Source organism: Hyla sarda, chromosome 4, assembly GCF_029499605.1.
Source record: "Hyla sarda isolate aHylSar1 chromosome 4, aHylSar1.hap1, whole genome shotgun sequence".
NCBI lineage: Eukaryota > Metazoa > Chordata > Amphibia > Anura > Hylidae > Hyla > Hyla sarda.
The window spans coordinates 174,520,364-174,532,820 of record NC_079192.1 but is presented as its reverse complement, the minus strand read 5'-3'; the positions used below and the strand labels follow the sequence as shown (position 1 = coordinate 174,532,820).

The 12,457-nt window shown below is 42.6% G+C and overlaps 1 protein-coding gene across 2 annotated transcripts in view; it reads left to right on the top strand.

Annotated features, from left to right (window-relative positions):
• Positions 1–12,457, top strand: part of PARP6 (poly(ADP-ribose) polymerase family member 6) — a 158,665-nt gene that overhangs the window by 33,380 nt on the left and 112,828 nt on the right. The window contains exon 2 of one of the 2 annotated variants that reach the window (XM_056572786.1): positions 7,901–8,008. The exons of the other annotated variant lie outside the window; for it this stretch is intronic. The gene's annotated coding sequence lies outside the window, so the exon portion shown is untranslated. The remainder of the gene's footprint in view (positions 1–7,900; positions 8,009–12,457) is intronic. 2 annotated transcript variants of the gene reach the window in all.

Sequence of the window (12,457 nt, the reverse complement as noted above, 5' to 3'; positions counted from 1 at the left end):
CATTAACACCCACTTTAACAACTGTTCTTGTTCTACATCATGAAACAAAGCTACTACATTAATGTTAATTATAGAAAAATGAATTATATAACTAATAACTCTATTAATTTTAAGGCAAAAAAAATATACACACTGCACACCTTGTCAATTTTAAGACATGTACATGCTGGCGTACTCACTAAATTTTAAAACTAATGTTGTGTTAAAATAGAATAAAGCACACAATAATTGTGTAAGAATTTTTACAGACTACGTAAATAACCCATATGTGGCACTAACATTTTTCCTTAAAAAAAACACAAACATCCATAGTAATACAGCTTCATGCACATTTTGGGGTGGGTAACGTACCTTCTGTTTTTTGTGGCTTCACTATTGTTTATGTGCCTGTTGGTGTTGCGCTGTCTTCCTTCCTGACGTAAACTCCGGCCTCAGCGCAGCGACGCAAGACTCCGCCCACCAACGTCACAAAATGCAGGCTCAAAATTAAACAAAAAAGCCTTTGGAGTACGGATATTCATAGTGTGGCATAGTATGTTTTTAATATTTTTTATTATATATTTCTGAGCAGGGTGGATGGATTGTTGTGGGATAGTTGGAGTGCAGCTATTTAGTGCCAGGCAGGCCAGACAGGGTGTCACCCGATGCGGTACGCGCCCTCCCCATCACTCTCTAGCAACTCTACTGGTAATAAAGGGTAGATAAAGAACTTCGGCTATTAACATAAGGGAAACATTTTCTGCTTTAAAAAATACTTTTGTAAGCGGGTTTCCTGGGTTTTGCTTAGGTGTGATTTATTTATCAAGGTCGTGCGACTATTTGATAAATAGGTCGCATATAAGCAAAAGTAAATTAAAAAATTGTCATATAAAAGCCATACGTTTGAAAAAAATGATAAATCTCCTTCTATAAGTTTATATGTTTTTACCATGTAAAGCTACAGCTGGCAATATGACCTCCACAATGGTATAGATATACTAGGAGTTGTTTCACCCATCATCGTATTAGATCTTACTAGTGCACACAATATTTATTTTATTATTTTGCATAGTATCAACATATTCCTCAGCACTGTACATCAGGCCTGTCCCCATTGTAGCTCACATGTTCAGTTAGAATAGATAATAACATTCAGTGACTCAGAGGCGACGCCCTTCCATTTTTTCTCCATCTGGTCTAGACTGCTATGACTTTGCACACCTATGTTTCGCCTTTCAAGAGATTCCACTGAAACATCTTTGGCTCCTCACTTTTGCAACAGATCCTCATCCTCTATACCAGTGGTCTCCAACCTGCGGACGTCCAGATGTTGCAAAACTACAACTCCCAGCATGCCCGGACAGCCGTTGTCTGTCTGGGCATGCTGGGAGTTGTAGTTTTGCAACATCTGGAGGTCCGCAGGTTGAAGACCACTGCTCTATATTAATACAAGCTGAATGATGAATTTAGATGTGCTGAATGTGCTTGCTTGATAGTCCGGCAGTAAGAGCAGGAACCAAGAGAGAGAATTTACAGACTACAGCCCTTTATATAATAGGGGGCTGTACTAAGCTCATTGGCCAGCAAACCTGTAGGTCCTGAACCCAGTGAACTCTGGGTACATCACATGACCCAGGAAGGTCCTTACCCCTTAAGGACCAGGGGTTTTTCCGTTGTTGCAGTTTTGTTTTTTCCTCCTTACCTTTAAAAAATCATAACTCTTTTAATTTTGCACCTAAAAATCTATATGATGGCTTATTTTTTGCGCCACCAATTCTACTTTGTAATGACATCAGTCATTTTACCCAAAAATTTACGGCGAAACGGAAAAAAAATCATTGTGAGACAAAATGTAAAAAAAAAAAAACACCATTTTTTTAATTTTGGGGGCTTCTGTTTCTACACCGTACAATTTTCGGTAAAAATGACACCTTCTCTTTATTCTGTAGGTTTATACGATTAAAATGATACCCTACTTTTATAGGTTTGATTTTGTCATACTTCTGAAAATCATAACTACAGGCAGGAAAATGTATACATTTAAAATTGTCATCTTCTGACCCCTATAACTTTAACATTTTTCCGCGTATGGGGTGGTATGAGGGTCATTTTTTGCGCTGTGATCTGCAGTTTTTAGCGGTACCATTTTTGTATTGATCAGACTTTTTGATCGCGTTTTATTCATTTTGTCATGATATATAAAGTGACCAAAAATACGCTATCTTGGACTTTGAAATTTTTTTTGCGCATACGCCATTGACTGTGCAGTTTAATTAACAATATATTTTTATAATTCGACCATTTCTGCACTCGGCGATACCACATATGTTTATTTTTATGTACACTTTTTTTTTTTTTTATGGGAAAAGGGGGGTGATTCAAACTTTTATTAGGGAAGGGGTTAAATGATCTTTATTCACTTTTTCCCCACTTTTTTTTGCAGTGTTATAGCTCCCATAGGAGGCTATAACACTGCACACACTGATCTTTTACATTGTTCACTGGTTTCTCATAGGAAACCATTGATCAATGATTCTGCCGCTTGACTGCTCATGCTTGGATCTCAGGCAATGAGCAGTCATTCGGCGATCGGACACCAGGAGGCAAGGTAAGGGACCCTCCTGCTGTGTCTCAGCTGTTCGGGATGCCGCGGACATTCCGAACAGCGCGGCAACGTTTTAGTTTCACTTTAGATATGGCGTTCAACTTTGCACACCGCATCTAAAGGGTTAATAGCTATTAGCCACGGGTCCCGACCCGCTACCTCTTAAGGACCAAGGACGTATTGGTACGTCCTGAGTCATCTCCCGTTCTAAAACGCAGGGCCACGGCGTGGCCCGCGTTATAGAACGGGAGAGGACTAAGGACATACCGGTACGTCCTTGGTCCTTAAGAGGTTAAACTATAGATCACATGACCTGGGAAGGTCCCATACATTTTTTTCACCTATACATTAAATAATAGACATGTAAATAAAATGATATGAGGCGACCAAGGGGCAAGCCCTGCAGTAGAGCCCTGTGGAGATGGAGAAGCTCTAGCTGAGGGGACTTAACACAAGGGACAGGACGAGGTCCTGTACCGGGACACCACACATGCGCGCAACAGACATGAGAGGCTGATTCTGTTTGTAGCAGCCTCCCATTGATCTCAATAGAAGGCTGCTGCTCAGTTCACACATTAGAAATTCTGTAGCAGAGAGCTAAACAAGTAATTTGATTCTGCTGTAAGAAGAAAATGGTTTTTAAATTAATCAGCCAGAAAAGCTCATTAGTCAATTTCTGATGCTTATTTCCACGGTAAAATTCTAGATTCGGTGTGAATTCCGGGTAACCTGGATTTTGCAATGTGCATGGGCTCTTATAATCAGTTTTGGATAACTAGCCAAATACCACCCCTGAACCACTAGTTTTGGTGGGACCAGCTAAACATCTAATGTGTATGGAAGCCCTCTCCCTGGCAGGTGATGTTGGGGTAGAGAAAGTTTGGGTATGCTGAATTTTACTTGCCTTATCCTTTTGTTCTCAGGGAGATAGACCCCTTTGACCAAGTGTATGGCTACCTTAAAGGTGTGATCCAGGAATTCAAAATCAGATCTAATTTCCTTCAAAGACCCTCCCTGTCTGTTTCCAGGTTGGGTGTGGTATTACAACTTGGCTCCATTCACTTCAATGGAACTGAGCTGCAGAACCACACCCAACCTGGAGACAGACAGGGAGCAGTCTTTCAAAGTAATTATCCCTGTTTTTCGATTCCTGGATAACCCCTTTAAGGCTAGGTTTCCACACAGGTTGTTTCTAGCATGTTTTTGGAATACTGCCACTGCAGTTTTTGAGCCAAAGTCAGAAGTGGATCCAGTAAGAAGTAGAAGTTTAAATCCTTCCTTTATATTTCCCATTCCTTTTGCATACACTTAGTCTATCACTGAAAATGTACTTTGTAGACCAATAATGAAAAGTTTGCATATACTATACTTTTCGACTTCTAAAAGAGCTTGTGCTTTCTAAAAAAAAACCAAAAAAAACTATGCAACATTTGACCTTTGTATGCAACTTTGATAAATATTTAATGCAGCCACCAAATAGCTAGGGTATAATGTAATCGATAATAGTACAACACCATAACATATATGCAAAACCATCTTCATGCTAAACCAGATTCATGGTGTGGAATCCAAGCGGAAATTCTGCAGAAATGTGAATGGGAGTGTGGACTCCTGTAGAAGTGTATTGGGCTTTCATTTAAGGAGGAATTCCTCAAGCGCAATTCCGTTTGAGGAAATTCTGACGTGTGAAATAGACCCTTAGGCTAGGTTCACACTATGGAATTTTCGCCTGCAATTCTTCTTTGACATCGCAGGCAGAAATTCTGCTTACTAAAATGTATAGTATAGTGAATGGGTTTCCGTTCACAAATTCATACTTCAGAATTTGTGAAACGGAATTTGTGAACGGAAAATCTGCTTGAAAATCTGCTCATTCTTCAGGCGGAAATACTCGCGGAACACATTGCAGTCTATTGGAGACTGCATTGTCCGCGCGGTCCTAGCGCCCACTGATTCAGATAGCGCTGGCTGCACTTGGAATCTCCGGGCGGAAATCTTCTGCCTGGAGATTCCGTAGTGTGAACCTGGCCTTAGGGTACATTCACACGTACAGGATCTGCGGCATATTTTGTGCAGCTGATTTTGCTACCCATTAACTTTGATGGGTAGCATAATCAGCTGCAGAAAATATGCAGCACAAATATGCGTCAGTTCCTGTACATGTGAATGTACCCTGAGGGTATGTTCACATGGGGGGGATTACCTGCGGAATTTCCGCAGCGTATTTGCTGCAGAAAATCCGCAGCTGATTTTGCTACCATTGACTTCAATGGGTTCGAAGGAAAATCTGCAAATCTACCTCTATTGCAGATTGTCTGCTGACCCATTGAAGTCAATGGTAGCAAAATCTGCTGGAAATTCCGCAGGTAATCCGCCCAGTATACTGTACGTGTGAATACACCCTTAGGCTAAGTTTCCACTTTTTTTTCTGGCAGTTTTTGAAAAAAATAAATAAATGCCAGAAAAAAAAAAACAAGTGTAAACTTAGCCTTAGGGTACATTCACACACACAGGAGATTTGATGCACAGGATTTGTAACTGCCAATGAGAAGCTGTGCTCAGTCATTTAGTTTACATTGAAATCTGCAGCAGAAAATCCTGTGCATCAAATCTGCGCATCAAATCTGCATACGTGTGAACCTACCCTTTGGCTAAGTTTCCACTTGGTTTTTTTTCTGGCAGTTTTTGGAAAACTGTCACTGCAGTTTTTGAGCCAAAGTCAGAAGTGGATCCATAAGGGAGGAGAAGTGTAAGTCCTTCCTTTATATGTCCTATTCCTTTTGAATACATTTCTGGCTTTGGCTCAAAAACTGCTAACGGTACGTTCACATGGGCGGATTTATTTGCAGGTTGCATATTTGAAAGGGGGCGGACTCTTCTCTGCTGTCCGCAGCAGATTTTTCGCGGTGGAATTTACGCTGGGGAAAATCCGCCGCAAGCCCCATTGAAGTCAGTAGGGTCTGTGGCAGATTTTCAGAAGTGGAAATTCCGCCGCAGACAATCTGCTGCGGACAGCCGAGAAGAGCCCGCCTCCTTTCAAGTATGCAGCGGGAAACCTGCAAATAAGTCCGCCTGTGTGATCGTACCCTTAGAGTTGAAATTTGCTATTAGCACATAGCTCCTTAAATAAAGGCAACATGTGGGAGATTTATGAAAGCTTGTGTAGAGGAGTTGCCCACAGCAAAAAATAGGATTGCTTCTCTCGTTTTTAGAGGCTTTTTTAAAATTGAAAGCTGAAATCTAAGTGGTTGATTGTGGGAACTGCTCCACTGTTTCTGTGGACAAGCTTTATTAAATCTCCCCCAATATATATGGAACACACACACACACACACACACACACACACACATATATATATATATATATATATATATATATATATGTAATGTCCCAGTACAGGACATGGTCCTGTACTACCTTTAGGCCCTGTCAAGTTGAGACCCTCAGTGACCTATAGGCTCCCCGGCATTGTCTCCCCCTGTTGTTTCCAGAATGTTGTGTATACTGCTTTAATGTATAGACAGGATCCTAATGTATAGATAGTGCGGATAAAAGGAGAAAAAAGAGAGGGAGAGGATAGTGCCTCGCGTAATTCTGTGGGACAATCCCAAGCCACGAACCCCAATGTTATTAACACTCGCCTGGGGTATATCTTGGTATGTGCATATCACCCCTCCGTTTGGGGTCAGTTAATCTCGGGCTGCAGCCTGCAGGATCCAGCCGGGTGCTCAGTTTGAGGTCGGCAAGATCTTGGAATAGGTGAAAAAAATGAAGGGATGTGTGACAAATTTGAACAAAGGGGATATCCCAGACGATTGTTGAACAAACATAAGAATAAACTTGCGGCCACCCCCCGGGTCAACCTTCTCACTAAGAAAGTAAAATCAAAGGAAGACAAAATACCTTTTGTCTCCACATACACAACTATGAGTGGAGAGATATCAAAGATTGTCAAGAAAAATTGGGACATTATTTCACGTACAACTGACATTAAAGCCTCCCCAGTCATGGCCTATAGAAAAAATCGCAGCCTGAAAGATTGTTTGGTGAGCTCGGACGTTGGTAGTTTTAGAAAGAAGGGGGAACGCACGTGGTTGGGCCCTAGGAAAGGGAATTTCCCATGCATGGAATGTAGTCACTGCAACAGTATGATCAAGGGTGATACATTTTGTCACCCTCTGACTGGACGTACATTTAAAATTAAGGACAGATATACCTGTAGATCATCATTTGTAGTTTATATGTTACAATGTCCATGTGGTTTATACTACATTGGAGAAACCATAAATGAGTGCAGGATCAAATTAAATGGACATAAATCATCGATTAGGACGGGCAGGGTTGACTTGCCCATACCGAAACACTTTAAGGAGTTTGGTCATAATATTAGCCAATTGCGTTTCCGGATTATAGATCATGTCCCTATACTATGTAGAGGAGGAGACCGGGAAAAGCTATTAAAACAAAAAGAGCTAAAATGGATTCATCTATTAAACACATTACAACCTTGTGGTCTGAACATTGATTTTAGTCTAAAGCCTTACATGTGAATAAATTTTCCTTTTCCTTTTTTTCCCTTTTTTTTCTCTTTTTTTCCTTTTCCTTTGCTTCCCTCCTATTTTTCCCTTTTTGTTTTCTTTCTTCCTCCTTCCTTCCCCCCCCCTCTTTTTTCTCCCCTTTTTTCCCCCTTCTTTTCCCATATCAACCCCCCCCTCCTTTTTTCCCCCCTCTCTTTTTTCCCCCCTCCCCTTTCTTCCCCCCTTTTCCCCCCTTCTTTCCCCCCCCCCTTCCTCCCCCCCCCCTTTCCTTCCTTTTCCTCTTTTCCTCTTTTTTCCCCCTATCTCTCTTCCTTTTTTTCCCTTTTTTTTTCCTTTTTTTTCCTTTTTTCCTTTTTCATTTTTCTTTATTCTTTTCAAAATTTTTTTTTTTTTCCCTTCTTTTCTTCCCCCCCCCTCCCCCTTTTTTCTCATTTTTTTCCTCTTTTTTTTCTTTTCCTTTTCTCTTTCTTTCTTTTTTCCTTTTCTCCTTTTTTTCCCCCTTTTTTTCCTCTTTTTGCTTCTTTTCCCCTTTTTTCTTTTTTTTCTTTTTTCTTTTGTCTTTTATCTTTCTTCCCCCCTTTTTCTTTTCTCCCCTTTTTTCTCTCCCTTTTCTTCCCTTTTCCCTTCTCTTTTTTTCTTTCCCCCCCTTTTTTTCAAATTTTTTTTTTCAATTTATTCACCTCTTGAACCGTGTAGTTCTTATTATATACATTAAATATGTGCTAGGAATGGCCATGAGTGTTTTTAACCTTCTCTTTCTTTACCTTTTATATTTTAGATCACTTATAGGATGTCACGTTGACACTATGTAAGAACAGGAGGGAGTGATTTACATGGCATCAATCAAATCGAGACAACTTTTCTTATATACTCCATGACTATTAATGTAATTTTATTATTATTACCCGCCAGCATTTTTGTATTGCATCTTTTGTATCTTTTGTACTTTTATATTGATACACACGCTGCTATGTTATTTATTTATAGATTACTACTCCCCGTACTTCACTAGGTTTAATCAGTGTTGGTAACCTGGAGCCCTATGCGCTGCGCCTTGATTTGACGCATGTGCATTGGGTTGGGGACACACGACCCGGTATTGTACCAAAAGATGAGCGTATCCCTCTGCGGCTCTTGCGCAGCCGCATTAGCAAGCGTCTGTGGTAACCATAGTGTCCGTATTACATGGGTTCACGCATGCGCATAGTAACAGTGGAACTTGCGATATGAGAGCCGCGGCAGGCGCGATCTCGCGCAGCCGCAATACATTTGTTTACAAACTTAGACACATGGAGGGACGGAACGATCGTAAGTACTGATATGACAGCTATTGATAATCAATAGAGCTAGTCTTGACTCTGATGCCATGTACACTCCCCCCTATTCATTTATTAACTATTGTATAGTCACTAGAGTGAGAATATGCACTTTATTGTAGCAGTCATTGTTTGTTGTGATGATGTCACACAAGGAGAACCAATTACCTTTAGAGGGTTGGATGGAATCATTAATCACAATGTATCACAGCTGTTTGTAAACCTATCAGAAAGCACCTTGATGTATTTAAGTTTTTCATTTTGTATGATTTGTATGCTTGACAAAGGCAGTTTGCCGAAACGTTGCACCGCTATCACATTTATGGTGTGAATAAACTTGGAAGCCTTTCCACTTGATCCTGGACCTCTGATTATTTGTGCTGTGGTGGAGATTGCATATTTATGGACTGCTGACTTGCCAGTTGGCTGACCACGTGCACTTACAGAGGGGGTCTTTGCTGGCTCTTTCGTTTGGAGTGATTACTATATATATATATATATATATGTAATGTCCCAGTACAGGACATGGTCCTGTACTACCTTTAGGCCCTGTCAAGTTGAGACCCTCAGTGACCTATAGGCTCCCCGGCATTGTCTCCCCCTGTTGTTTCCAGAATGTTGTGTATACTGCTTTAATGTATAGACAGGATCCTAATGTATAGATAGTGCGGATAAAAGGAGAAAAAAGAGAGGGAGAGGATAGTGCCTCGCGTAATTCTGTGGGACAATCCCAAGCCACGAACCCCAATGTTATTAACACTCGCCTGGGGTATATCTTGGTATGTGCATATCACCCCTCCGTTTGGGGTCAGTTAATCTCGGGCTGCAGCCTGCAGGATCCAGCCGGGTGCTCAGTTTGAGGTCGGCAAGATCTTGGAATAGGTGAAAAAAATGAAAAGGAGGTCTGCTGTTGCACTGCCTCTTAGAGATCGAGATGCAGATTCAGTCTTTTATGGTAAAAACTCTCATTTATTGGTACATACATTGAGATAACAGACATGCAAGACACGTTTCGGGGGTAAGTTCCCCCTTTTTCAATTGCAATCATAAGGTACATACAGTAGGACGCCATATAAATAGTAAAAAGGGCGCTAAGACCAGTCCAAGTACATCCCACAGGGGGGGCGTGACAAGTGAACTTATGTAACTAGTTAAAAAGATGCATATCAGGATCTCATAAAATATGATAAAATAACATACAATCAAATATAGTATAAGATTCGTTAAAGTGTCTGAAGTGTATAGGTTTATATAGTCTTTTTTTTCAATTCAAAAGAGATTTTATTGAAAACACAATAAAAACAGTACATAAAGTAGTGCAATAGGTAACTATGAGACACACAAAGGTCCAGGAGCCAGGGAAGGCCCAGAGGGACTAAAAGCTCAACAACAAAGTCATCAAAATAGGTAGTATTTCAAGCGTATATTGCGTTTCATATAGAGGAGTGAAGAAAGTAGCGAAACAAGGAGAGGAGTAGCAAGGCAAAGAAATAGGGCACCTAGGGGCACCTACAATGGGATGCAGGATTGCAAAGAAGAACAAGTCAAGAGGAAGGGCAGGGTACTAGATCACACCACTTCTATTACAAGAAAAGCGAGCAAACGCAATACCAAGGAGAGGAATACACAAGAAGGGACAAACAATAGAAGAGCGACAAGGGAAAGGAGAAGAACAAAGAGAGGAAACAGAGAAAAGGCACAAGAGGAAATCACAAGGAAGGGAAGGTCAGACCACAAACAAAGAGGAGGTGAGAACCGGCTGAGCGCACGCCAATCCATCACCCTAGCTTCCAGAAGCTATCTCAGTGTTCTTTACCTATCAGAGGAGCAAAACAGAGACCAGGGGAGCCAGACGGCTTCCACACGAGCCGCATCAGAAGGAAGGGTAGCAAACCATTCTTCAATGGTGGGGGGGTCTGGGGATTTCCATTTCCGGGGGATGATAGTCTTGGCTGCCTGAAGTAGGTGACATGCTAGGGATCGCTCATAGCTAGACTGCGCCATCTGGAACATAAACAGCAAGACGGCTTCTGGAGTATGAGGGGTAGAGACATCCAACACTTCAGAAATAACTTGGAGAACCATTCGCCAGAAGGGGGCCAGCGTGGAGCAATCCCACCATATATGCGTCATCGTTCCCACTGCAGTTCTGCATCTCCAGCAAGTCTCAGGAACTGATGCGTACCAGCGATGAAGCAGCGCTGGGACATGGTACCAATGGGACATAATTTTAAAGCAGGTTTCTTGAACCTTGGTGGCGATTACAGCCTTATGAGTCAGAAAGAAACACCTGGCCCATTCCTCTGAAGAGAATGATTTACCCAACTCTGCTTCCCAGGCGAGGCAATAAGCTGGGAAAGAGATCTGTGGGAGAGTAATAGATCATAGAGAATGGAAATGCAATTCATGGTGCAACGCAAAATGAGCAGGGAGCGAGGAGTAAAAGTGGCACAGTTGAAGATAGGCAAAAGGGGCGCCCGTTGGGAGGACGGCCTCTCCAGAAGCAGGTCATCCAGTGGTTTATACTGACGTTCAGCTGGCACATGACAAAAGCGGAGAGGAGCAGCTAAGGAGGCACCAAAAAATGCCCCCTCTGAGGAGGCTTCAGACGGGAAGTCAGGGTGATCCGTAATTGGTAGGAGGGTACCCTGGCGATCAATGAGGCCACTACCCGCCCTCGCAGAATACAGAGAGGCAAGAGTGTGGCCTGTGGAATAAGAAGTCGGGTAGGGGGCATGTTGGGCAGAGGACCAGATCCAAGGCAAGGTGGCCTGGGCTTTGGGGCAGACATCTTGGGCCAGGCGGACTCGCAGGTTAGAAGGGGAGTTGTGCGACCAGTCAAGGACACGGGCATGCACACACGCAAGAAAGTATAAACGACAATCAGGCAGACCCGCTCCTCCAGATCATTTAGATCTGGAAAGCAGGAAACGAATCAGGCGAGGCCGTGTCGAAGACCAGACGTACAACCTAAAACATTGCTGTAGGAGGCGCCAAAAAGAGACAGGGAGATGAATAGGGATGGTCTGCAGGAGATAAAGCAAACGAGGAATGAGGTTCATTTTAATGATGGCCATCCGACCAAACCAAGAGAACTCCCTCCTATTCCAGGTAGCAAGATCAGCATGAAATTGTGCCAATAGGGGAGAGAAATTGAGGGAGAACAGTTGAAAAAGGTCGGACGGCATCTTTGTCCCTAGATAAGTAATACTGCGTGGGGGCCAGGTCAGAGGGAAACTCGAACGGAGAGAAGCTTCTGTATGAGCCGGCAAGGAAACGTTGAGTGCCTCCGATTTGGAGAAGTTAATTTTAAAATTAGACCATAGGCCAAACTCCCGGAAGCGAGCCATGAGATTGGGCAACGACACAACGGGGTCTGTGAGGTAGACAAGAAGATCATCCGCAAAAGTGGAACATTTATATTCGTTGGCGCCAACGACAACCCAGTGAATATCGGGGTCCGCTCTGATGTTTGCAAGGAGGTGTTCCATCACCAGCACATACGGAAGAGGAGAGAGGGGCAGCCCTGGCGCGTGCCATTATAGATAGGGAAAGGGTTGGAGAGAGAGCCATTAATCTTCAAGCGGGCCGTCAGGGAGCAGTAAAGTGCTGTGAATTGAGGACCAAACCCAACATGTTGCAGGGTTTGTGACAGGGAGGACCAGGATATGCGATCAAATGCCTTTTCCACGTCGAGGGAAAGGACCACCATAGGGAGAGCATTAGACCTGGCGAAATGAAAAAGATCGACAGTCTTGATAGTATTGTCCCTGGCCTCCCTCCCTGGCACAAAACCCACTTGGTCTAGATGTATTAAGGAGGGAAGAATAGAATTAAGGCGAACCTCTAATAATTTGGAATAGATTTTCAAGTCAACATTCAGGAGGGAGATGGGACGGTAACTCCCGCAGGATTGGGGGTCTTTACCTGGCTTGGGGATAAGCACTACATGGGCCACCATAGAAGAAGCAGGAATGGGATTAGAAGGAGAGATTGAATTAAAGGCCCACAGCATAAAA